Below are 25367 nucleotides of genomic sequence, written 5' to 3'. Positions count from 1 at the left end.
CAAATCAGCATTTTCCCATCTGTTTACCATTCCAAGAAAACGTTTGTCACCCTCCTAGATTCTGCTGTATTCTTATACAGCTTAGACCTAAAATTAAATTAGATCTTGTGAAATGTCTTAATAAAAGATTAAGATAACTGGATTAAACCTATTGTATTGAACAAAATTAACATTAAATATCAATATTTAAAATTAAATATATTTCAACCCTTTGATTGTTCAAAGGTGGTACCATATTGAGTAGCTCTTACTTCAGTTTCCATATATTTTGGCCCATTCCTCCTTACAGAACTGCTTCAAGTCCATGAGAATTAAGGGTTTTCTAGAATGAGCAGCTTGCTTTAAGTCGTACTATAACATTTTAATGGACTTTAGATCTGGACATTGATTTGGCCAATTCAAAATTCAAAATGTCTTCTTCAACCAGTCTTTTGTAGATTTGCTCGTGTGTTTAGGATCATTGTGTTGTTGCATGACACTCTCTTCCAGAATTTGCTGATACGACACTGAATTCAACACTCTGTCTGAGTCTTGAAGCAGCTCCAAACCATAATACTTCCACCACTATTCTTGACAGTCAACATAATGGTCTTATATTGGAAGAGAGTTTTTGGCTTTTGGCATCAGTTTTCCTTTCAGAAACTAATGGCATCTTTCTGGCTATCCTCTAATGAAAATTATTCCTGATGGCTGTATCACAAGACTATCTGATAGTGGACAGTGGAAGGTGCCCAAAATATATAGAAATGTTTTTTTAACCTTCTCCATCAACTATTCTTGCATTATAAAAATAAATCTCTTTTGATCATGGCATGATACGTTTCCACTAATCTGTATGGTGAAGACCCAAAGTCTTCAAAGTTCCTGACAAATATATACAATAGAACAGACCAAGCCCACTCTTGATTAACTTGTTACCATAAACGAGGGATTTATTTATTATTATTACATATAAGCCGGGTCTTAATTATTCATTTTCCATGCATTTCAGACACCATTTTGTGTCTAAAAAAAAACATTAAATGTGTAAACATAAACCCTTTGGTTATTTAAGAAAAGACTGGATTTGATTAAGCAAGGTTGTCATGGTAAGAACAGTTATTCCCATAACTATATTGGAGGTTTACAGACTTTTGTTTTGGTACTATAGGTGAGGGAAACTTTCCTGTTGCTCTTTCACCTCTCCTGCTCTGAACATGCAACCTCCTCTGACCTTTCAGAACTGAACTGCTGGGAATTTCTATAGCTGAGAAGTTGAATCTTGGAACAAGAAGAGCATTAACTACAGAAGGTCTGATGGAGGGTACAGCACAGGCAGATAACAGAGGGAGCGAATACCAGAATGTAATATTAGGCAGTGCTCTCAAAATAAAACACACACTGGGCCAGACAGCAAGATATAAACACTTGTGTGCGGCACAGAGCTCTTTATCAAAATGTCACAGGCTGCTCTTGTTAGATCCTTCATCCACACTTGTTAATGTCTACAGTACATGTGTTATAAAATAATTTACTAATCTCAGGAAAAAAACAAAACAATTTAAGCAAAGTCCTGAAATCATTACATTTTTGGATGCCAAGGTCTATGAAGGTTTATCTGGAGGAAGAAATGCCTGCTCCCCCTGACTGCTCTTTAAAAATATGCAGTATATCACCCTTCCAAAGTTTTACTTAAACAATAGGTGAGTCCACCTTCAGCCGCAATTAAATCTTCAGCACGTGGCAGCCTTGATTCGATTACTTATTCAAAGATGTCTGGAGCAATAATGCCCCACTCAGTCAACAGCAGTTAAAGCAATTCTGCATGAAATGTGCAAGTTGTTCAGTATCTTCTTACAGCCTGAATTCCTCTTAGTTTTTTTTATTTCTAGTCACTTCCTCCTTGAGGATATACAGTATGATTTTAAACATTAGCCAGGTCTGCTTTTGTCATAAGAAATATACCTTAGGCATCTGCACAAAAAAAAGGTTGAATAACAGTATACTTTCCCACAGTACAGTACACTGAGAAAGAGGTACTGGGTCATGATCACTTTTTGGGACAGGGTAGGCTACTCCTATGGTACATTTTCCAAAGATTTTCTAAGCACTTCATCCAATTCAGGGTCGCAGGAGGGTCAGAGTCTATCTCGCAAGCAATGGGTACAAGGCAGAGTACACGTTGGATGGGATGCCGGTCCATCGAAGGAAATAGACAGATTGACTTTTTAGCAACAGCAAACATTTCTCTTTTTGAGAGGAAAGAGAAGAAGGGGGGAATACTGAAAACAAAGATATACAGTAAGAACTCTGTTCTGACAGAGCAGCTTAATAATGAGTTCTATGAAAAATTGCATTACTCTTGGACATGTCATTATTTTCCATGAAAATAAAATATCACACCCAAACAATAATTCACAGAATCAGCAACAGTTGAAGTCAAGTATCAAATAATTATTCATTTTCTTGCCTTTTCATATTTAAATCAAGAGCCCTTTTGGTCCTATCTAAAGGAAAGAAATCATGCTTTGATTAACACCCCCACACTCAAACACACACTCTACATAAAACCTTTCTCTTTTCTCACTGTTCTGTATTGGAATCTCCTCTCATACTGAAAAAAGAAAATAATTTCCAAAGATCCCTGTTTCTCTCCATGTGGCTGTTTCCACAGGACCAATCCCCTGAGATACTGAGATACATGGGGAGAAATTGACTGCCTGGAGCAGAGCACACTGGGTGTCTGTCCTGGTTTTTGATCAAGATCTCAGAATGAATATCCCCTAAGGAGACAGCCATAAAAAGTGTGAAATTACATGTTTAACAATGTGGAAGTGTAAATGGGTTTCCTAGACTCATTGTCATTACTGTGTTAAGTTGCATGACACTATAAATAGTTTGAATCCTGTCTTGTTTTTTTTTTTAATAAAATGCAATATGAAATGTTCGTGAGTTGCTAAGCCACTAAAAGCCTTTGCTTAGAACAAAGATTTGGTCCTTGAGCGCAGACTATACAGTAGGTGTAAGATCAGTCATGATTTCTTTGGCTAGTGGCACAACACTAACCAATGGGGCTGATCATGCACCTGAGAAAATGCATTCTTTTGAGGGCTGATGAGATGAGGCCATCATTTCTCTGTTGGTATGCTGGTTAAAAGAGTGACCTTAGCCTGATTCCTAATTTCTTTACAAAGTTTCCTAACTCGTTTTAAATAATTAATTTTCAAAATAAAAAAAAATATTTCAAAATAAAAAATGAAACATTCCTATCTTCAGAATAGTGGTAGTATATACAGTAGCGGTACTATTAGGGTAGGGTATTATTCACATTTTACAGATGTGACAAGCATTCTTGTCAAAACAGCTCTAAGAAGCTTAACGCATATTAATTATCATTATTACCATGACAACCACCATATATGTGTTATACATATACTTAAATAGCCAGAATAACTGTTCTTGAAGAATAAAATCAGAGAATGACTGTGTAACAGCTAACCACAATACAATGTGAACTAACTCTGCCTCTGTCATGTTTGAGTGTCTCATCTGAATCCCTATTGGAATCACTTATAGTGCACTAAAACTAACATCTAGCCTCTCATAACCACTTAATGGGTTTGTTTTATGGATAAGAGGAAACCCTGTAAGAGAGAGCAACAAAACAGTGTCAATGATTGCAACACTTGGTACAGTATGTGTCAATTGAGTCCATCCATTTCAGTCTCTCGTGTAGTTTGTGACATTCTGCCAGAGCTGAATCAATGTCTCAATATGGAAATGGTGGCAACTACAGGAAATTATGTCAACCATTATATAAGCTGTCACAGTAAATTCGGCAAAGAAATCTTGAGCTGGCATTACGCTGTCCAACATAACTCAACAAAGCCCAAATACCTCAGCAGCATTCGCCCAATTGTGCACTTCCACTTGGGGAATCCTGGTCATACTCAGCTAATCACATAGCTCAGGCCTCAGCTGAAAAGGTTTGGATAAGCAGATCCTACTGTCAGTCTTTGTAGTCTGAAACCAAGCTGGCTTTATAGGATACTGCTTCTAATTGGTTTTTTTTTAAACTTAGAGATTTTTACCTCAAGGAACCAGAACTAGGAATACCTGGTCAGGGTGATTAGCCTCAACATTAACCTCCCATCCATCTATAGTACAAGCATTTGAACACTAATGGTAAAATGTCTGTAAACACACGCAAACACAGGGAGAACATACAAACTCCATGCAGATAGTACCCCAGGTCCAGAACCCACTGCACTGCTGTGTAGACCTATGGTGATTTATACTGACTCCAACTCTCCGCTAATTCAGTCCGAATGCATTCATAGGTCTAAACATTACCTATTACCTTTGCAGATAATGTTGCCATTGGTCAACAAAATTGGCTAATCTATTTTACCAGCTTACTCTTCACCAACTTCTTGTTGTCTAGATCCCAATCCCTACCTCTTTACTGAAAGCTGTAAGTATTCTTTTGCTCTTTAATGTTAGTGTGGTGTTTGGTAAATCATTCGGTATTACTCAGTAGCATGCAGGGCAGTCTCAAGGGCCATAATACTAAAAAAAATTAAGACTCAATGGCCCTGGTCGCATGCAACCATCAATGGACCTATCTTTAAATGGTTCTGCTCATATGTGACTGACAGACAGCATTTTGTTTCCCTTGGCCCACATAAATCTCTCATGGTCAATCACAGTGTACCACAGGGTTCAGTCTTAGGCCCATTACTTTTTATTATCTACATGTTTCCTTTTGGTCAGATTATACACAAACATGGTCTCCAGGTGCATTGGTATGCACTGATCTCCCACCACCATCATATACAGTACCACTTGTTTGTATGACATCAAGCTCTGGTTGACATCAAAATCCTTGGAGATAAATAGTGACAAAACAAAAATGTTACTAGTGGGTAGTAAATGCCAGTTAGAAAAACACAGTAATGATTGATAGCTTCCCCATTCAGACATCAGCCGTAGTCAGGAATCTGGGAGTCACACCTCATTCTCTCCTGTCTTTTGAGCCCCACATAAAAATCATATTAAGACATTCTTAAACTTAGAAATACAGTATTGCCTGTGTTAGGCAATTTCTATCAATGTCCGATGCTGAATACCTGATTTATATCAAGGCTTGATTTCTCCAACTCTTTACTCTATGGTCTCCCTAAGTCTCTTTTCAAACAAATTGCAATACATTATGTCCAAAACCCTGTAGCTAGATTTCTAACTCACAACAGACCTTGGAAGCATATCACTGCTACACTTAAGTTTCTACATTGGTTGCCTATAAAGTCACAAGTCCCTCTTACTGACTTTTAAGACTAAATAATCTGGCTCCATCATGCATCTCTGAACGTCTTCATATTTACACTCTGTACAGTTGAAGCTATTCCTCTGTTTACTGTACATAGGAATAAATCTCAGCCTTTTGGTGACCACGTTTTTTAGAATGCTTAGTGTTTTAGAATGCCTTTCCTCTGACTCTTTGAGAGACAAATTCGTTGACTCTCTTCAAATCTAAACTCAAAACTCACTTTTTTACCTCGGCCTGTCTGATTGTCCAACTTTATATCCTATATTATATGTTGTGGTTATTTTTCCTTTTACTTTTATTGTACTTCTTTTGTCTTTTTCTTTATCACTATGTACAGCATACTGTACCTACTGCATGTTTGGAAAGACACTTTTAAAATCAGAAGTTCTATATGTATTCGGTTTTCTGTTAAAACAATTGTGGCCTGCTACATTAAAGAGTTGTTTTAACAGAAAATGGCTGTGGCAAATTTTAAAAGAGAATGGCCCGAAGCTCACTGTAAAGCCACTATCCGACATTCACTGGGAATGTCGAATAGGAAGTGTAAGAGTGGTCCGATACCAGCTGCGGAATATTAGAGACACGCAGGTCTCGGAGAGCTGTGATGACTCTAAGGTTAAGAGTGAGGCTGAGTCCCTTGCATTGTGTGAAGTACAAAACTTTGAATTTATACTTGTTACTATTATTTGGCACGACATTTTATTTGCTGTGATCATCTGCAGTAAAATACTGCAGTTTGAGAACATACAACTCGCTGTGGCTCTCTCTCTCATATTGCAGAACTCATTAATTATCTCAATAAATCTACAGACACTAGATATGCATCCGCTATAATTACAGCAACTGAGATTGCACATGAAATGAATGTTGAGATAAAATTCCGAGATCAGCGAGGGAAACGCAAAAGATTTGACTTTGAGCATTCTCCTGAAAAGATTTTCTAAACTATTTTTTAGTAATTGTAGACCAAGCACTGACGTCACTCAGAGTGCGCTTTCAGCAAATGCAAAGATTTGCAGACACATTCGGGTTTCCGTTTGGTGTTAAGAAGTTGCGAGAAATGACAGAGGACGAAATGAAACAATGCATTACAAGTAGCGGCGCCCTGATAGACGGAGATTCTCACGACATCGACATATTTGAGTTGTTCAACGAGCTCCGGATTGTAAAATAAATAATTCCTGCTGAAACAGTTCAAGTCCTTCAGTATTTAAGATCCCTCCAAGGAACTTGAACCAAACACTGAAGTTGCATACATAATTTTACTTACAATTCCAGTTACAGTGGCTCAGAAGAACGAAGCTCTTGGAAACTTAAACTAATAAAGAATTACCTAAGGACAACCATGCCCCAAGATAGACTATGCGGTCTTGCTATCCTGTCAATTGAGAAGGACATTGCATCGAAAATTGACTATCAGGAGTTAATCGCCCTGTTTGCAGCGAGAAAGGCTAGAAGAGCTAACTTTGTGTGACTTTCACGCCGTTGGTAAGTTTTCTCTCTCTAAATTAGGCAATAGTAGGGCTACTTGAATGGTACTCTCTATGCTTGCTTTGCTATCTCTGGTTGTTAGTTTATGCAGGAAAGTTATGTTCGGTTCTGTACGTCTGTTTGTGCAGGCCATTTAGGTAGCCATTTCCCTGGGCCCCGCAACACCAATCCCACCTGGGCCCGCATGCTCCACCCCTTCAGACGGCCCTGACTGAGGTTAGCTAATTCATTTTGAATTTTGAATGTGGAAACTACTTCAGACCCATCAAATGACAGTTTTCTAAATTAAGAAATGTTGTGGTTCAGTTTACACCCTATACTGTTTATTTTTGATCTAAGGCATTTTTAACAATAATAATTGCTTACACTTATTTAGCACTGTTCTTAACACTCAACTCAAAGCATGTAATGGGGACTCTTCTCTACACCAATGTGCAGTACCCACCTGGATGATGCGACAACAGCCATAGTGCACCAGTACACTCACCACACATCAGCATTAGTTGGGAAAAGAACAGGGAAATTAAGCCAATTCATAGATGACAATTGTTATTATTATTGTTCTTGAATTTAAATAGTTTTATGTCCTTCAAAGACCTACGCTACAGCAGTTACACTTCATGGATTGTTTCAAAGCTACTGGCAAGATACTATTGAAGACACGAGTGAGGAGAATTGTCTTCTGCAGATTGGCTTTTTAAATGTAAGTAAATAGAAGATGGCTCCAAACTCTTAGTTCTAGCACCCTCATAAAGCTTTCAGAATAAAAATGATGGTTGAACGCCACTTTAGCTATAAAATGTTCTTGTCCAAAAGACAAATTATGCAACAGCATCCCTGCAACACAATCACCTTTTTTAGACATGGTGGCCTAACGCCACTTACTAAACTATTTTGTCTGTAAGGCAGAGTGTACTGAAGAAAGATCCACCACACCTGTACAAGGCAATTAGCCTCCTTAAACATCTGATGGCAGTGTGCCACTTAAGATATTATACTTTTTCATCTCCAAGACAGATTGCATTAGCAGAAGTGTTATACCACAGTACAACTTTGTAAGTCATCCAGAAATGATAGCTCCCAGTGTCTCTGAAGATACCTAGCCTTCTTCAAACAGCTTTTCAAAAGTTTTTGCATCTTGATTTCAAATCAAAGTAAATGGGAAGGTTTTCGATTTAAAAAAAATCTTCAAATCAGATGCAGCTTGAAAATAATTCACACCAATTAAGTCTTTAGTATCTGTTATATTGGAGCTACTAATTATACACAGAAGGTGGCAAATGAAATAGAAAATTACATATAAAAGCATCAGAGTCATGAATGTTTCTTAATATGTAAAAAGTCAAAGTGAAGAATTAAAAAACAAATAATTGAAGTAAGATTCAGAAAAAAAACCACAAGCGGCCACTAAACCTGTTTTGTACTTTCTGATTTACTATCAGATTTACAAACTAACCCACTGCTTTCTTAATAATTGAATAGGATATTTTTCTGTCTGTTCTTTCCTTTGTGGGAAAACCTGTTGTTGATATGCCTTTTTGGATTCCTTTGAAAATTAAATTGGATACAGTGAAATTGAACTTGTTTTCTGGAGAGATGGCTGTAGTGGGGAGGTGGTGTTACCCCACTATACTTACTGCGGCTACTTTTAATTGTACATTATAACATCATTGCTGTAGGACACCCCATCTGAAACGTGTTATTTAGGACTGTCTTATTTTGAATGTTAAGGGTTTTTTGTTTTCGTCTGGCAGTAAAGATCATGTCAGAGTTGGTGCATAACTATATCACAGCTAGTCAGTTTTTTGCTAAGTTTATTCATGTTTAAGTTTATTGAATTTATATTTTGTGGTTAAGTATTTATTAAGGTCGCCATTATATTAGTATGGGAAATCACTGTCATTTTGTGCTGTACTGTATTACTATGGGTCAATTTAATGTATTTTATACTTATTTTTACTTACTTTACTGTTCCACTTCATCATACTGATGCTATCTGATGCTAACTACCACATGCTTACATCTTTTTCATTCTGTTATTCAGGTATTTTATGTTATAAAGGTCAAACCCTGAGGGGCTGGATGTCTGTCATTGCTGCTTTTAAATCTGCTCAAAAACAATTTACATTGTTGTATCCCGAAATCTAAATAATATGAATACACACAGCAGAAGAGCCAAATATTTAGATGTCTTACCGTAAGAATGTTCACATTGCTTTGCTTTAAGAGATCAATCTCAAGTCATTCTACACATTTCTAATTAAATCCTCATTCCTGAGCACTATGTACAAGGGGGTGCTTGTTGCAGTAGGCATATAAATATTATGATACTAATGGTCACTTCTGTCAAGTGATGCCATATAAACTAGTTAACCTTTTTTAGAAATAGCCATTGTGCCAAGTATGGAAATAATTTGTGTAGTTCTTGTGCATATGCAACAATCACGTCTAACCACCCATTCATAACAAAGAGTGACCAGTTTCTTTACCAATTTTACTTGGTTCCCAGTGCTGTACTTCATAAAACTTCCAAAACTGCTTGGATGCTGAGGACAATGGGGGATACCTTGCATATGTCTTCCTTGGTGTTCTCTGGAAATAACCTTTTCACAACAAATTAAAACTCATTTCAAACCTCTCCTGAACTGTGCTGTGACATCTTGCATCCTCTACACCTGTACTTTGTCTCTGCTTCAAAATAGTTACAAACATTTGCACACAAGAATAACAGAAATTATCAAATATTTTCACATTTTTATATGGACACAAAACACATACCTTGATGATATCTTTGTCTCCATGTTTTCTATACATTGCCTCCACAGATCCTTAGATCTGATCATGCCCTAGTTCTTTATCAATTTTACTTGGTTCCCAGAATCAACCTGTGCTAAATGAAGACATTATAATTTTCTTTTTACAGGAGAATGAACATTTTGTTAAGCATCATTCTGAGGGTTTGAAGGTTTTTTTAGAAATTAACACTTTTATTATTAACCCCCATTCATTATGAGCAATTGGTAAATACAGTACATCATTAATGTCTATTGTACTGTACGTCTTTTCCTTCTGTTCTGAACAAAAATGATTTCCTCAGATAAACATTACAGCCCTACAATAATTCTGGAAAAACAACAGGAAAATAGAATTATAGACATCTGAAAAGTGAATTTAGAAACCTGACCAGCAGAATTTCCAAAACATGGGTCCAATAGCTCTAATATGCACATTTACCTTAAATGCTCCAGTAGGTGACATGCACTAAGACTAAAATAACATGCACATAGCAGTATATTTATATAATACTTAATAAAACTGAACACGTTTAATAAAGGTTTCCAAGACTTCTGTTCATATTCATGTACTTCTAAAACATGTACAGGTTTGTCATTGAATTCCTAAAATCACTGAAATTGCCTGATAAACCTGGAACAGGATGAGGTTTTAAATACACCTACAGTATTAACTTTTTAGGAGTTAAAAATATGCTCAATCTACACAGAAAAAAAAACGTCTCTAACTTTGTTTCTTCTTATACTTTAAAAAAGAATAAGACCTACAGAATGCATTAGCCATCAACTGTTTATAAAACCAGTTTATAACTTTGACATGGCACTGTTTGTAGGGTTCTAAAAGCACCAAATGGGTGGGCACATCATTTAACACTGTATATCATGACCAGAAAGTTGCAGTGCTTTCTTTTGATACAGAGAAGGCATTCAATTACAGTACATATGGAACTACATACCAGATATTACATTATTGGAAATTAATGGTTTTTGTCATTAATTACTTAAGATGACTCATGTTTTATACATTAGATCAACCACTTGTGTACAAATTGGGTCAGTGATATCTCTACTGTATGTTCACATTCTGCAGAGACTTAAGATGATTCTCTGTTATCAGCATTAATACTGTATGTATTATTTCATTAAAACTGTTAGCAGAGGCTGTTATACAAAAACCTAGCATTTCTCCTATTGACAGGCATCCAAACTCCATTTTCTATGCTGTTCCGATGATACAGTATTACCCTATTTCTTTCTGCTATTGATAGTTTATTCCCCCACTCTTTAAACTAATAACTTTGGTTGCATTTCTGCTTTGAAAATCATCCTTATGTCTTTCAATCCCACTGATATAATATTCAATAAGAGTTTTTGGATTATTTTGGTATTAAAGTCTCTCTTAATTTTCAGCAGATTCATAAAAAGAGTATATTTGAGATCTTGAGTAAAATGAAATCAGATTTGACTACATTAGCAGTAGGGAGCCTTGGCACTTCTGTTACATTTAGAGCCTTTGTTATAGCAAATCTTTAATTATCAAAGTAATCTTCAGCACCTGGTTTAATTAATGAAGTAATTAAGTATGCAATGTGGTTTGTTCCAAATGTCCACAAAAATAATGCACTTACCTGCTCCCAAATAAGGAATTGGTAAGGTAAAATGAACTTTTAATTATTCTTATTATTTGTAAATGTTAGATTTGTATCCTGGATTGGTCTTCTATCGACAGTTCACTAAGGCGCAAAACCACATTCAGTGATGGGACAAGATAATAACCTACAGCAGTACAAAGAGTAAGAGGATGGCTACTCATCAGTTTTTATAGTTCTCCATTTTAAAGGACAAGAGCTATCCATTTTCCTTCACAGCAGTGTGACTCATTACAGGGTTTTTACTGAAATGTGTACATATGAGATGAATCTACATACATATTGTACATACTTGTTTGGCAAAGCTGTTTTAACTATTTTGTAATATTTTTTTATATGGGCAGCAGCCATATCGCCCTTCAACTCACAGATGCCAGCTACTGAAGTTAAGCAGTTTTGAGCCTGGTTAGTTCCTGGATGATGGACCTCCTGGGAAAAAAACAAAGTTTGCTGTTGGAAGAGGTATTAAAGCAGCCAGTAGGGGGCACTCACATCACAGTCTGTGTGGGTCCCAATGCCCCAGTATAGTGATGGGTATGCTATACTGTAAAAAGGTGCCTTCCTTTAGTTGAGACATAAAACCAAGGTTCTGACCCTCATTCAGGACACTCCATTCCTGGTTTACGTATCTCAAAGACCTGTTCAAGCTAATGTAAATGCGAGGTGTTAAATGAAGACTGTGTTGCTCTCTCAGCAGGTGGTCAGATGGTTTAGTCCCTTCTCTAAAAGGACATGGTTTAATGCAGTAGTACCATACACCCACAAATACAGTTTACCTGAAATAAGAGCAGCTTTTTTGGATAAGTGTATAATCCTGACTAAAAAAAAGTATTTTTTCCCTATAATGATCGATGGTCAAAATGATGCATGTAATGAAAACCCAGGAGAGGGAGAAAACCTAATGTTGCAATTAACTGGACTTTGTCCGATTTGTACTACTTAGGGATAACTTAAAAATAGTTGAAATGTAAGACCACAGACACAGTAGCTCACAAAGCTTCCTTTGTAAGTGAACTGACAGTTGAGGCTGATGGTGGCATCTTTCATGTTTAAGCTCCTGAAAATTTCATAGGTGTATAGTATGATTAACTCACCTAATATTCAGCTAAAAACATCAAGATATCAATCAGGGTACTTCAGGGATACTGATCTAAAGAAATGATTACAGTATTTAGCACATCTGCTGCTGCCTCAATGTAAGTCAATGTACAGGAATGACAACTGAAAAACAGAAAACAGCATCACAGCTGAGCCATCACACAACAGACATTTCCAATACAGAAAGCAGAACGCCTGCTATCAAGGGAAGTTAGTGGGATTGGCTCCTTTTAAATGTAATTTTTTAAAGCTATTAGGTGTAACTGAGGTTGACATTGACATTGGGACAGCGTCTCACTTAAAGATAGTATGCAAGAGGTGTCAGCATGGAAGAATGAGGGAGCAATTACTCTCATCCCCCAGAGTCAAGGCTTGAATACACTCTTCTTTCCAGAAAGTAAACGACTAGGGAGAGTGATAGCATACTGTAAGTCAAAGTGATCAGTAAATGAATCAAAGGCATTATTTAGAATAATGTTCTTAGAAAAAGCTTTACAGGAAGTAGGGACACTGTTAACTGAGGGTAAGGGAGAATTTTAAGTATGTTTAAAGTATACTGTGCCAGGGGCTTTTCAATGGGTTCAGTGAAAATCGGACATCTACAGTACTTAACATCTCCATACTTAACAATGGTGAGATGTCAGTTTGGTTTCCCTGGTCTATTGAAAGAAATGTCAAAAACTAACCTTTCAATACACTTTCCAACATTAAACAATACAGACTACACATTCTGTCCTATTGGCGTTTGTATATTACTGTGTTGCTGACAATTCAATGGAGAGGGACAATTGCCTCATTGCTTATTTTATGTTAGATCTCTACTAGTTTAACCCTGACAGATCTGTCAAAATTGTGCGCTGTTATATTAATGAAGTCTGTTCGTTAGGGAATTCAATCAAATGCTTCTGTTTATTTCATACATGCTATTGTACAGTTATTGCAATGACTAGGGTTTATGTGTTCTCATGTGTACAAGCTTGAACAAGTTTTACAGCAGCAACTATCAGGCTAATTGGTCACTTAATTGGTGTATTTTCTCAGTTCCACCTTTCCATGGTTTCAAAAATAACCTTCTGTGCATACATTACTGACAAAAACTTGTTTGATTGATCAACATGTTTCCACCTCCCAGTAGTTGTCTAAATAACTTAGAAGAAGCTACTAATTGATCATTGTTGGCACTAAAGTCCGTGGGAATTACACAGTCCTATTATAGGCTCTTTTATTAAGGCTGTAGTAGTTCAGGTGGGTAGCTGCATCAGCATGTGTAGGCTGCAAAGGAACTAGTAATAGGTTTATTCCATAAACCTATTACTTGTTCTTTTATTAAGGGTTGGGCACATTTTTTCCTAGCACCCTTTCAGAGAAACTAGGTTTTCTTTTCATTTTACCCAGCAGCCATATCACCCTACAATTCACAACTAGTAACCTACTGAAGCTCAGCAGGTGTGAGCCTGGTCAGTACCTGCATGGGAGACCTCCTGGGAAAAAAAGGTTGCTGCTGTATGTCCTAATGCCCCAGTATAGTGACAGGGACACTATACTGTAAAAAGGTGCCTTCATTTGGATGAGATGTAAAACTGAGGTCCCGACTCTCTGGGGTTATTATATCCCAGAGTGATTTTTGAAAAGAATAGGGATGTAACCCTGGCATCCTGACCAAATATCCCATTGGCCCTTACCAATCGTGGCATCCTAATAATCCCCATCTTTAAATTGGCTTTATTACTCTGCTCTCCTCCCCACTGATAGCTGATGTGTGGTGAGCGTTCTGGCGCACTATGGCTGCCGTCACATCATCCAGGTGGGGCTGCACATTGGTGGTGGTGGAAGGGAGTCCCCATTACCTGTAAAGCGCTTTGAGTGGAGTGTCCAGAAAAGCGCTATATAAATGTAAGCAATTATTATTCCAGTTATTTGGACAGGATTAAAATCATAATGTGTAATACAATGCAACTTTCTAAGAACTCAAAAAAGTTCACTTAGATTTAGTTGCAAACAGCATAATCCAAGGGTTTTCTGATGTTAAGATAAAACAAAAATAAGAGTAAGAAGAAGAGGAAAACAGTGCAAAGGCCACACTTTCTTGTTATCTGTGGGGAATAACATTACATCCAACACATTAGTGTATTAATATCCATTTATTTGGCAATGGGTTTCATTTTGCATGAAGAAACATAGATCACATTTATAAAACGAAACTGGGTTAATAAAGAAGTGGCTGAAATACTGTATGCATTAAGAAATTATTATATGTTCTCCATAATTTTGCTTTGTGGTTATTCCAATCCAGACAATATGGTTAATTTCAACTACATTATTTTTGGCTGTAGTCTTTGTCACCATGACAGGTCATGAGATTTATTTGTGGAGGCATGAAATATTAATTCTTGAAAAATAATGAATTACTGAAATATTTTATGAAGTATTTTATTTGTATTTACATTTTTCCCCAACAGTAATTGGTACCTTGTATAGTTATTTTGGCCAGGTTTCTTGTAATTGTAATACATTACTTTTTTAAAGTAACATCCCAGTAGTGCTTGTTTTAATGGAGGGGATTCTGTAGACTGTGCCCTGAATTCACAAGTCTGTTTCACTCCCATGAGCTGAAGAATTAGAAGATGAAACTTCCGCCAAGTGTCACAATCAGTAGTGACAATTTTCTTTTCTCACCCTGTCTGGTTTCACACTTCAGGATCTATCTGATGGATTCCAGACCTCTCTTGTCTCTATCTCCCACGCACATAAACGCAAAACCCAAAGGGACTTTGACAACTACTTTTAGGCACGTGTTGTTTCAGGTGATCACAAATTGAGTCACTGTTTATTTTGGCAAAAGCCCAGAACACTGCAAAAGTAAGGAACATTTATCACTATAACACTGATGATGTTGTCATATTTGCTTCAATCTGTCATGTGCAAGGACCATTTAGTCAAGGTCAGATAAAAATGACTTGGTAGCATTTTGACATTTGTAACTATAAAGAACATGTTTTAGTCGTAGTGTAATTACATTACAAAAACATGAAAAGTCTAGTCTTAAGTTATGCTTGAAGATTACAAGAAATTACACATAAAAGGTCAAATGGTCAATTTTTGGAAAATATGCCTAAGTACAATTATGCAATACACAAAGCACAGACAACTATAGCCAGAGAGATGCAGCAAAATGCAAAAATCAACCAAAGAGTGGAAAAACATATTCCAAACTTTATATGGCAAGCACTGATGGTAATGTTTATAGTCCCCCACTTATTAATTTTATAATACAAGCAGGGGTTTGCTGATAAGAGATTCCTGAATAATGAATTGATTGTTTTCCAAAGGGTTTGCTCATGTTTGAATTTCTTATGAGCCACATTTTGTTTAAAGGATGAAAGATGAAGCTGTACTTGCTGAACTGCTCCTTCCCTGGTGCTCTCACCTCTAGTGCTGCTCCCTGCACCAATGCTCTGCCATCTCACCGCTGATCAGCTGCAACACTGCTGCAGTCTTGTGACATTACCACTGAAGACTGAATCTTAATAAAAAAAGCCCCAGTGCAGATTCATTAATTAAAGCTGTGTTCTGCACCAGCTAACATCCAGACACAGCAATAATATACATTAAACCGCACACGTTAGGGAGAAAATTAATGTTAACTAATTCACATTCTGCCCGATCGCCACCCATTTGCATACTTAGAAAGACTGTTTTTCATGAAGCAGCACTGTGTAAAACAGATAAGGACATTAAAACCAAAAAGAGTGATGGTTTCCTCCATCTGTGTTCATTTATATTTTGAGGCTTTTCATCTCCCAGCCGAAATGCATGACTGGGGAAAGGGGGTATTAAAGTTCTCTACAATTACCACTGAACTCCAAGAGAATTTGATCATTTCAGAGTAGTATGGCTGCGCTTACAGAAATCTCTAGAGTTATGCATATTCTTCAGCATAATAACTTTAAATAAAGAAACATGCATTGTATTGAAGGGTTTCTATAAGTGCTACCAGCCTACTCACCTCCCCTGCTTTGCCAGAATACACAGGTTTTTAATCTACAGTACTATTGCACAAATATGAAAGTACTACAGAGAAAAATTAGACAAAAACTGCTTGCAGCCTTCATTGAATGCTATAGAATTTTATATTTTTAAAGAAATAAATAATGCATTCAGTTTAATTATTTATGATGTTTTGCTTGCAAAATATTATTTCTGTAACTAAACCTGGAGTGCTGTTTATTGCATGACTGTATAATATTGATTTTAACTCCTTTCAATATGTTGCAAAGTTGGCAACCATTATTTGAGGTACATTCTGATTTTGGGCAAGGGGACCTGAAACAATAGAATAATAGATAAATAATGCAGTGAGAGTCATTAGTAAGGAACATACGCTTGTGAGGTGTTTTACAGTCTATTCCTTAAGCACAAAAGCCACATCATCACTAAATATGTTTACATGAATATCAGAATGAGATGCATTATCCTTCTTAATATGAGATCCTTGAATTGCAGAGCTGTGAGAAAACCAATTTTGTTATACAAATTCTCTCAAAAGACCTTGGTGGCATTATTTTGCATGTGGAAACAAAAATACCTTGGGGTTTACAGTATAACTATACCACAGGAAATTTAAATCCACAATCCATAGTAGTCAATGTAACAACAATAATAAAACAACCACTTCAACACTGCATGTTTCAAGCCCAGGGTTCCTTAATAAGAGGTATCCCATATAATTTAAATACATTTGTAATCTCCTGGTACAGCATCTCTCAGTCAAATGTGTATAATTTCAAACCGAGTTTTTCAGAAACATTAACAATTTAATAACATACAGTAATGAAATAAGGCGTTAAACAAAACACTGTTGCGTACTGAACAAGAGACAAAATCAACATTTTAAATGTAGTTTTCCCACACCATTTGAAGAACAATGTAAATAATTTATGTAAGAAATACCTATTTATTTCAATAGAAGATTGTAGCATAATAGCCATGTAACATGAAACGCATTTATAAAAAATAAGATTCTTAAATGCCACTTAAATTACTTTGTATGGGGTTAATAACAATCAATTTAACCCCTATAGCAATAGCAAGCACAAGAATATTAAATATATTTAAAAGGGTATTTCTGAACAAGTCCCGTTTTAAAGCATATCTTCTTTATTTAGAAATTACCACTTTATTATTATTATTCTGTCATTCTTGCTATTGGACAAAGTATAACGCATTAATGTGAAAAGTAAAGCCAACTGATTTCCCCAACACATCTAACATATTATCCAGAAAAATAAATGTGTTTGTCTAATATTATTAATTCATCATTTGGGATGAAATATTCAAAATGTTGCAGATAAATTACTTTCACATAATAGAGACAGGAATGGTAAGAGTGGCAACAACTGTGTTGGTCCTGGCACTATTTCTTCTCTCTCATCTTCTTTACATATAAAATACAGTAGTAAATACCTGGGATTCAAATAAGTCAATTCAGGATATAATGCAAATTAAATGCACTGTACAAGTAGGTTATGAGTGGCAGGCTTACTCTCTGTGACAGGGTGAGGGGCTCAGCAATCCGGGAGGACTTTGGAGCAGAGTTGCGGTTCCTCTGGATCCAGCTGAGGTGTTTCGGGCATCTTGTGATGATGCCCCACATCCTGCTGGATGTGTATGAGGCATGGCCCACTGAGAATAGACCCTGTACCTGGGAATTCCTCAGAAGGACCTGGAGCTAGGAAAGGGAAGACAGGTCTGCTCTGCTCAGCCTGTTACCCCACAACTCTCATAAGAAGTAAGTGGTTAGAAAATGGATGCTGAGTAAACAATCAAAGACAAAATCTGTAACGGCAGATTAAATGAACTGGATCTGTTTAGTCTCAACCCAAGAAAGGATTTTATATTATAACAGTACAGTGGACCCCCTTTATAAACGGTGTGCACACTTATGCAACCAAGGCATTGAAAGCTTTTTATTTTTAATTCTTTTTCTTAAAACTGATCCATTTGTTTTTCACTTAAATATTGTTTTTAAGATCTTAAAGGTGAAAAAATGTCTGATATGATTTGTTTTGATTTCTACCTTTATATCCACAAAAGCTGAAATTTCAATAAGGATGTGTAGACGTTTGATAACTACTGTTTATACTATAAACGTTGAGTAACAAGACTTTACCATGCTGCTTGATGAAAAACAGTAGCTCATATTACTACTTCTTTAATATTATACAAGCTATAATAATTGTATTAAATAACTATTTCGCAAAAGGTTAAAGGAGGTCCCTAAGTATTGAGCAATTTTGGCATAACAAACACTGAGGTATTACAGGAACCAGGAAAGGCCAAAAATAATAAATCACTGGTGCTTGATGGTATTTTCCCAGCTGTGTACTGAATGGAATGAGGGATCTTATTCCTAGACATTCAGCTAGAGTATTTCTACTGTCACTAAGGATTGGAGCTGTATCTACAGATCTGAGAAGTGCAAAGGTAACACCAATGCATAAAAAAGAGAGACAAAACTGGTGAAATTATATGCTAAAATGAATGTTGCAATATACAGGTATTAAATAGACAAATTTAAATAGTGAGAAAAGTAGATCTTAACTTATCTTTGAACAACTAAATGATTTACCATATTTAGATTTTCAGAAACCACCGATTGTCTCCCCCATTAAAGGTGATTTCTGACAATAAAAGGCATGAGATGCCAAGATACTGTATGCGCAATATAATGAATAGGAAAGTAAAATGAAGTTAAACAGGAAGACAAGTCATTTTAATGAGTATAAAGTGTAGCCTGGGGCAATTTTAAACAGTGGTGCACAACAATCATCTAAGCCATTTAAACCATTCCTCTCCATGAAGTATATTGTTTTAATTAATCTAATTTTACAATTTTTTTTGTTACATGTACCCAATTTGAAATAGTTAAATTTATGTTTTTCACAGCTTGGCACACGGTTCCAAACTACAGTATATACAGGGAAGAATAAAGAAGATTAATATTGTGAGTCACGTCCATGTGATGTATCAGCAATGTGTTTGGGTATACAGTATTACAAGCGGGTTCAGTCTTGGTATTTTCAAAACGAAAGAAAATTATGTTTTTTTGGGGGTGGAATTTGGCTGTGATTTTTTTTAGATTGGAAGGTCATAATTCTCAATTCTGAATCTTGATTTCCCACCTGATAGCAGATACTAAAAATATCAGAATCCCCTGAAAGCTGTGAATATTTCTAAAGGCATGAAAATAACAGGCCATTAGAATAAGTAGTTTCTCGGTCGATTTACATGATAAAGATACCTCTAGCAACATTTAGAGTGGGGGGCAAGAAAATCATAAGATTCATTGATGTTCATGGTTTTATAAGAAATCTAATATGCATTTTTATATATTCATTTATATAAAGCACATATTTATGTAATAGAACAAGTAATAGGTTTATTCCATGCTGTAAAAAAGAAGAACACATGCTGATGCAGTTACCCACCTGAACTATTTATATAATATATAAATACACATTTATATATTAATGGCATGATTTGTTTTACATATTTTAAAATAACATTGTTAGAAATTGTTAGACTGTTAGTCTAATGTTAGTATTCGACATACTACCAAATCAAAACTTTTTCAAAGTAGAAATTAGAGCAAAAGAACTTCTGAAGACTTCAGAATGGCTGCCCAGCTCACAGAAGCATTTCACACTATTGTGTGAAACTACAGTACTGTAATCCATTTTTATTGGGGATGTAGTGTATCAGATATTACAGAGAGAATAATATATTTTTGTTAAGATTCATCAAATATCTACAATGCATTGTGTGGAATGAACTGGTTTAAAAAGCTTCTAGAATGTCCTGATTTGGGGCATAGTACACACACTCATACTGTACCATGGAGGAAAAAGGTGGAGAACAGGTGTAACATATAAACTCTGAAACCCACTGACAGGATGTGTCTGAAAAGAGTGTTTGGTTTGTTTCTCTTTAGCTGGTATAGTGATAATTATATTGAAAATTAGTTTCATTTTCCATTACATCTCAAAGTGAGAACGAGGAGGCTGGAACCTCAGCAAAGTGAGAAGTGACCAAGTGTTACATGTAGCTGTAAAGGAGGAAATGGGTAGGGGAAGGGGTATCACAGATGAAATGTACTGTAAAAAAGAGGGATTTGATATCAATGAGAAAGTAAAAGAGACAGGTCATGCTGTAATATGGTTATACTTTACCTGAACACCTTTTGCACTAAGACTAGTATTAATGCAAATGGAACTCTGCTTAGGGCACTATTTCAGCATACATATATCCTGTATATAAGTGCAATAATCTAGATACAATGGGTATCACCTGGCTTGAATAAAAATTTCCAGTTCCAGTTCTTTTAAACAAAGGGGAGGTTTGTGGAGGTACAGTATAGGTTTCTGAGATTCAGTGATCAAAGCAATTTTAAAGCTTACCTGGGTAAACCTTGATTAACTAAGTTTTGGATAAATGATGGAGTGTCGGTCAACCGTTCAGGAAAAGAGCATTAAACAGCTAGACAGAAAGGAGAAAGAGAGAGGGGGGTGACAAGAGACAGAAAGGCAGGATGCGAGAGCTCCTTGTCCTGGTTATTCATAAAGACCAGAATGGAGTTAAGTGTTTGAGTCTTGTTAAGAGAGCTTTCTATTCTTTTGTTGTTACAGAACTCTGTGATTTCCTGTGTAAACAATCCTGGTTAAAAACAACTTCTCCTGGGTATTGCTTACATTTGTACAATACAGAGGTTCCCATTCATTTTGCAGCATCCAGGTTTACAAAGAGAGATTTAACGGTCTCTGTAGTGTTATATAAGAGTTTAAATACTTTGTAGAAGTCTGGGGTTTTCTGGGTAGTTAGGACATAGCCCCCTTGATTTTATTGTGTGTAGAGTTGTAAATCGCATAACTTTGTATGTTTGAGTGTTGTATGTTTATGTTGTGTGTAGTTTAGTGTGTGTTATTGTCATTGTTAATTAATATTTGTTTAATCCAGTGGGACTGAGTTATTACTCTTTTCACCAAAGCTGTGCTAGAGAACAAAGAACTATTGTGTCTCTCATACCAACTGCTCTGGTAAATTCTTTGCAGAATATGTAATATTATATTTAATATTTTAATTACTGATTTATCTGCTTGGTTCTTTCTTATTCTTTGCATTTTCCCACTTATGTGGGGTCTGCTTGTTTGCACCGATTTTTCCACTTCGTACGGTCTGCGGCATCGCGGTACGTGACTCTTGTGAGGTGCATTTCATCTTTCAGCCGATCCAGTCAGCGCTGGTCGTCCACGGGGCCGGCAGCCTTCCACATTCAATTAAAAGGTGGTCTTTGCCACTGATGTGTCATTGCTATGGAGCACGTGTCCATACCATCGCAGGCGCGATTCCCTCATTTTCTCAGTGATTGGGGCGACTTTGAGTGTTTTTCGCACTTCGTCATTCATGACATGGTCTAGTCCATCACAGCATCTTCTGCTCTGCTCCATCGTATGGAGTGCCTGTTCATGTTTCTTTGTTGTTGGCCAGCATTTAGTTCTGTATAGGACCACTGGTCTGAACACTGAGTGGTAGGCTTTGGATTTTAAGTGCAAAGGGATCTTCTTGTTGCACAGTACTCCAGTGACCTGCAGCCATTTCATTTATCTGCTTGGTTATTTTCTGTTATTCACCATTTTGGTACCCCCTATTTGTAACATTATTTGTGCAATAATTGTTGCATTAAAATGCAATGCTGTCTCGAGTAAATGCAACATTTCTTTTCTCTGTGATGCCAATAAGCTTCTGGAGAGTCCTGCAGGTCTCCCCCTATTATAAAGTATTTTGAGTACTATCTCTGATATGTGGGGACAAGACGCATATTTACAATATTGTTGGATATTGTGAGTGGCATTTATTAATTTTGCATTTCTTAAATTATTTTTTAGTTTTATTCAAATATTTGTTTAAAATGGAACTGGGCGTACCAAGAAAAGGACTACTTTACCGTAGATTTGCATTGTATAGTACAGCGTGTGAACCAAATACCTTGACACCAAAAACTACTTTCCACAGAGGTTAAAGAATTTTGTGAATATCTACAGATATATATATATACTGTACATCAACTACAGTATTACTACCATTCACATACTGTACATTGACTTCATCTAGATGCAATGATTAACACCACCATGGTTTTTACACCACCATGGTTCAGCGTTTCATACCTCAACAGTATAAGGGCAACTAACTTCAATTGTTTTCATTAATATATATAGTCTCTCCATGAAATACCTTGTTGAATTCCATTAAAGCAGGCACATTAATAATAGAAGGTCCAATACAGTCTTTGTTCATGGCATGTAATCCCCTTTTCAGGAAAAAATACTGTACAGCCATGGTTCTTTTTAAAACAGTAACTGGGCTATGTATTTTATATATATTTACATATAATATAATGTCATGTGGTTCATGGCATATGACTATAATACTAAGAAAAATACACATTAAATGAAGCTGCCATTTTATTAATATCTAACAAAAGATTTTGTTCTGACCAGTGAAAGGCTGATTGCATTACATCGCTGTAATACAGTGAGCATCCCGTTAATGCAAGATTTGATTAACATTCTAGTTGTCTGCATCTGTACAGTATGTGGTGCTTTCAGTACTACACCAATGCATGGACAATTATGTTATATTTTTTAAATTAATTTATATGCTGTTTGTATCTATTATGAATGTAACAATTAATTTCAGAGCTGTAAACCAACAGATGAATGGAATGATGAATCAAGTGTCAACTACCAAAGTAACAGTTTATGAGTATTTCCTGAGGTGAGAAAAATACACTAGATTTAAATTCTTATTACTAAAGTCAATTTGCTTGATCCATCTTTACCTCGCATATTAGGTAAAAACACTTTTCTAAACATTTAGCCTGTATTTCATATACTGTACATATTTAATTTTATTTTCTGTTTTTGTGGACATTTAACTTCTTGCACCCATACAATCACACACTTAAATTCAAGATTTAATTAAAATATTATTTTGTATAAATGTGTGTACACTATTCGCAGTTCAATACAATAAAGCATCACTGGAAGGGGGTGAATACTTTTACAAGGTACTGTATAGGAGGGGACACTTCAGTAATTATGTACCAGCTCACCCACTACACAATGTGGCATAAGGTGGAGTAGTGAGAAATGGCTTCATACTGTAAGTTGAATTTCAGTCTGCCAAATTGTGAAAGCTCAAGTTCAAAACTTGCCAAGGCACTGGGGTTTAGCACACATTCTGGTATGTTAGGGATGTTTCACGGCCCTCATGTGACACACTGGCTGAGCAGACGAGATAGTTTAGATGTTAACAAGAAGAGAGCAGGCTTCTATGTCTCTTCCGCCAAAAAAAAAAGTCTATCAGTTTTGATTGATTTACTGTATAAGTATGCAATTGTGTCTTTCTCTAAAACTACATTGAAGTGTGTTCGGGTTCAGAGAAGTCAGCAGAATAGTTTTCATAACTTCCGGACTGTCTTAGAGAATAATATTTCAGAATTCCCTCACAGGAACTCACTGACAATGTTGGCCAGAACAGAAATGACTAAGGTACTAAAATTACATGGTACTAAAATGCTTGTTTGTAGTCCTGTATTTCTGGTTCGAAAGCATTAATGGATTGTTTTGTTTTTGAAGTGTGTAAATTTTACCTTTAAATCAATTTTAAGGGAAGGTAATGAACCTGCAAACTAGTTATATTTTGGATCGCAATAAATAGTTCCAGGATATTTGTGGCTGCAATGCAATAATGCAAAGGAGCCTACAGCAGCAGTGCGATTGCGAACAGTGTGAGACCTACTGATTCCTGTCAGACAATATACGAGACACAGGATGGGTAGAATTCAGAAGTGAAAAGCACAGAAACCAGTGAATTGGGACTGGAGTTCATACAGGTTCATCTTTATAACTCTTCCTCAAATAGATTCAATTTTTTTTTCAGAAGTGGCTGATTGAACCCCAGATTCATGGGTGAAATACTGTAAGCTTCTGAGCGATTCCAATCAGAGCACAGGTTGTCCTATAGTCCAGAGGTCTGTGCTTAAGATCAGGGCTCTATTAGTAGCTGCCTGTAAATAGGAATCTTTAAGTGGAAGAGGACATTTAGCCAAGGGGAACCAGGGCTTCTTTACAGATCAGTACCCTGTGGGTTGCTGGGCGCCTATGAACATTTGGTGTTATAACTGAAAGCCCTGTCAATCCTCCTTCCAACACTACTGTGCACCTTTTCACTGCCATGAAAAAGATGTGTGTTATGGCAGAACATGTAGTTACTACATCTTTTTTGTCGGTATGAGGGGTATAGCAAAGATCTGAGTCTGTTAGCAAGTATTTGCTTCAAGACTCGATGATACAGTAGGTAAGGAAATAAAGTTTGCACCTGCTATTTTAAAAATACAATTTCCCAGTATGGAAGTTAGTAGGCTTTCTTCAGTGGACATAAAATGTCTGGACTTAATTCTAATTTTTATGGATAAGTACAGATTCAGCCATTCAAAATGCACGGTACAATCCCGTACCGCGCACAACTACCCACAAGCCACCGCAGCGTACTGCAGTACATGATTGGCTGGCCAAAATGACCGACGGGCACTTGTGGTGAATTGGTCGGTAGTAAAAAGATTTAATCATTTAATCTCTTTACTGTGCACATTTTAATCCGCTAAATCTTGAATATTTATATGGATTTTTACAACTAAAGGGACATTTTAGTAGCTGAGCATAAAAAGAAGAGGAGTGTAACACATCTGAAGGTCTTAAACAATATTAATTTAGGAACATAAACATATTATGAAACTGTATATGGCTGGTATTGGTAGTTTAAAGAAAAAATACAAACCAGTATTCCATTTCTCCCTAAGCATTTTAAGCAAAGTCTTACATGTGGTTATTTTGGAAACGTTTTCATGTGCTCCTTCTGACCATATTACGTTTATATACTTTGTGAGAAAAGTGATAGTTTTAACCTTTT

Source organism: Lepisosteus oculatus, chromosome 4 (genome assembly GCF_040954835.1).
Source record: "Lepisosteus oculatus isolate fLepOcu1 chromosome 4, fLepOcu1.hap2, whole genome shotgun sequence".
NCBI lineage: Eukaryota > Metazoa > Chordata > Actinopteri > Semionotiformes > Lepisosteidae > Lepisosteus > Lepisosteus oculatus.
Note: the sequence above shows the minus strand (reverse complement) of the source record.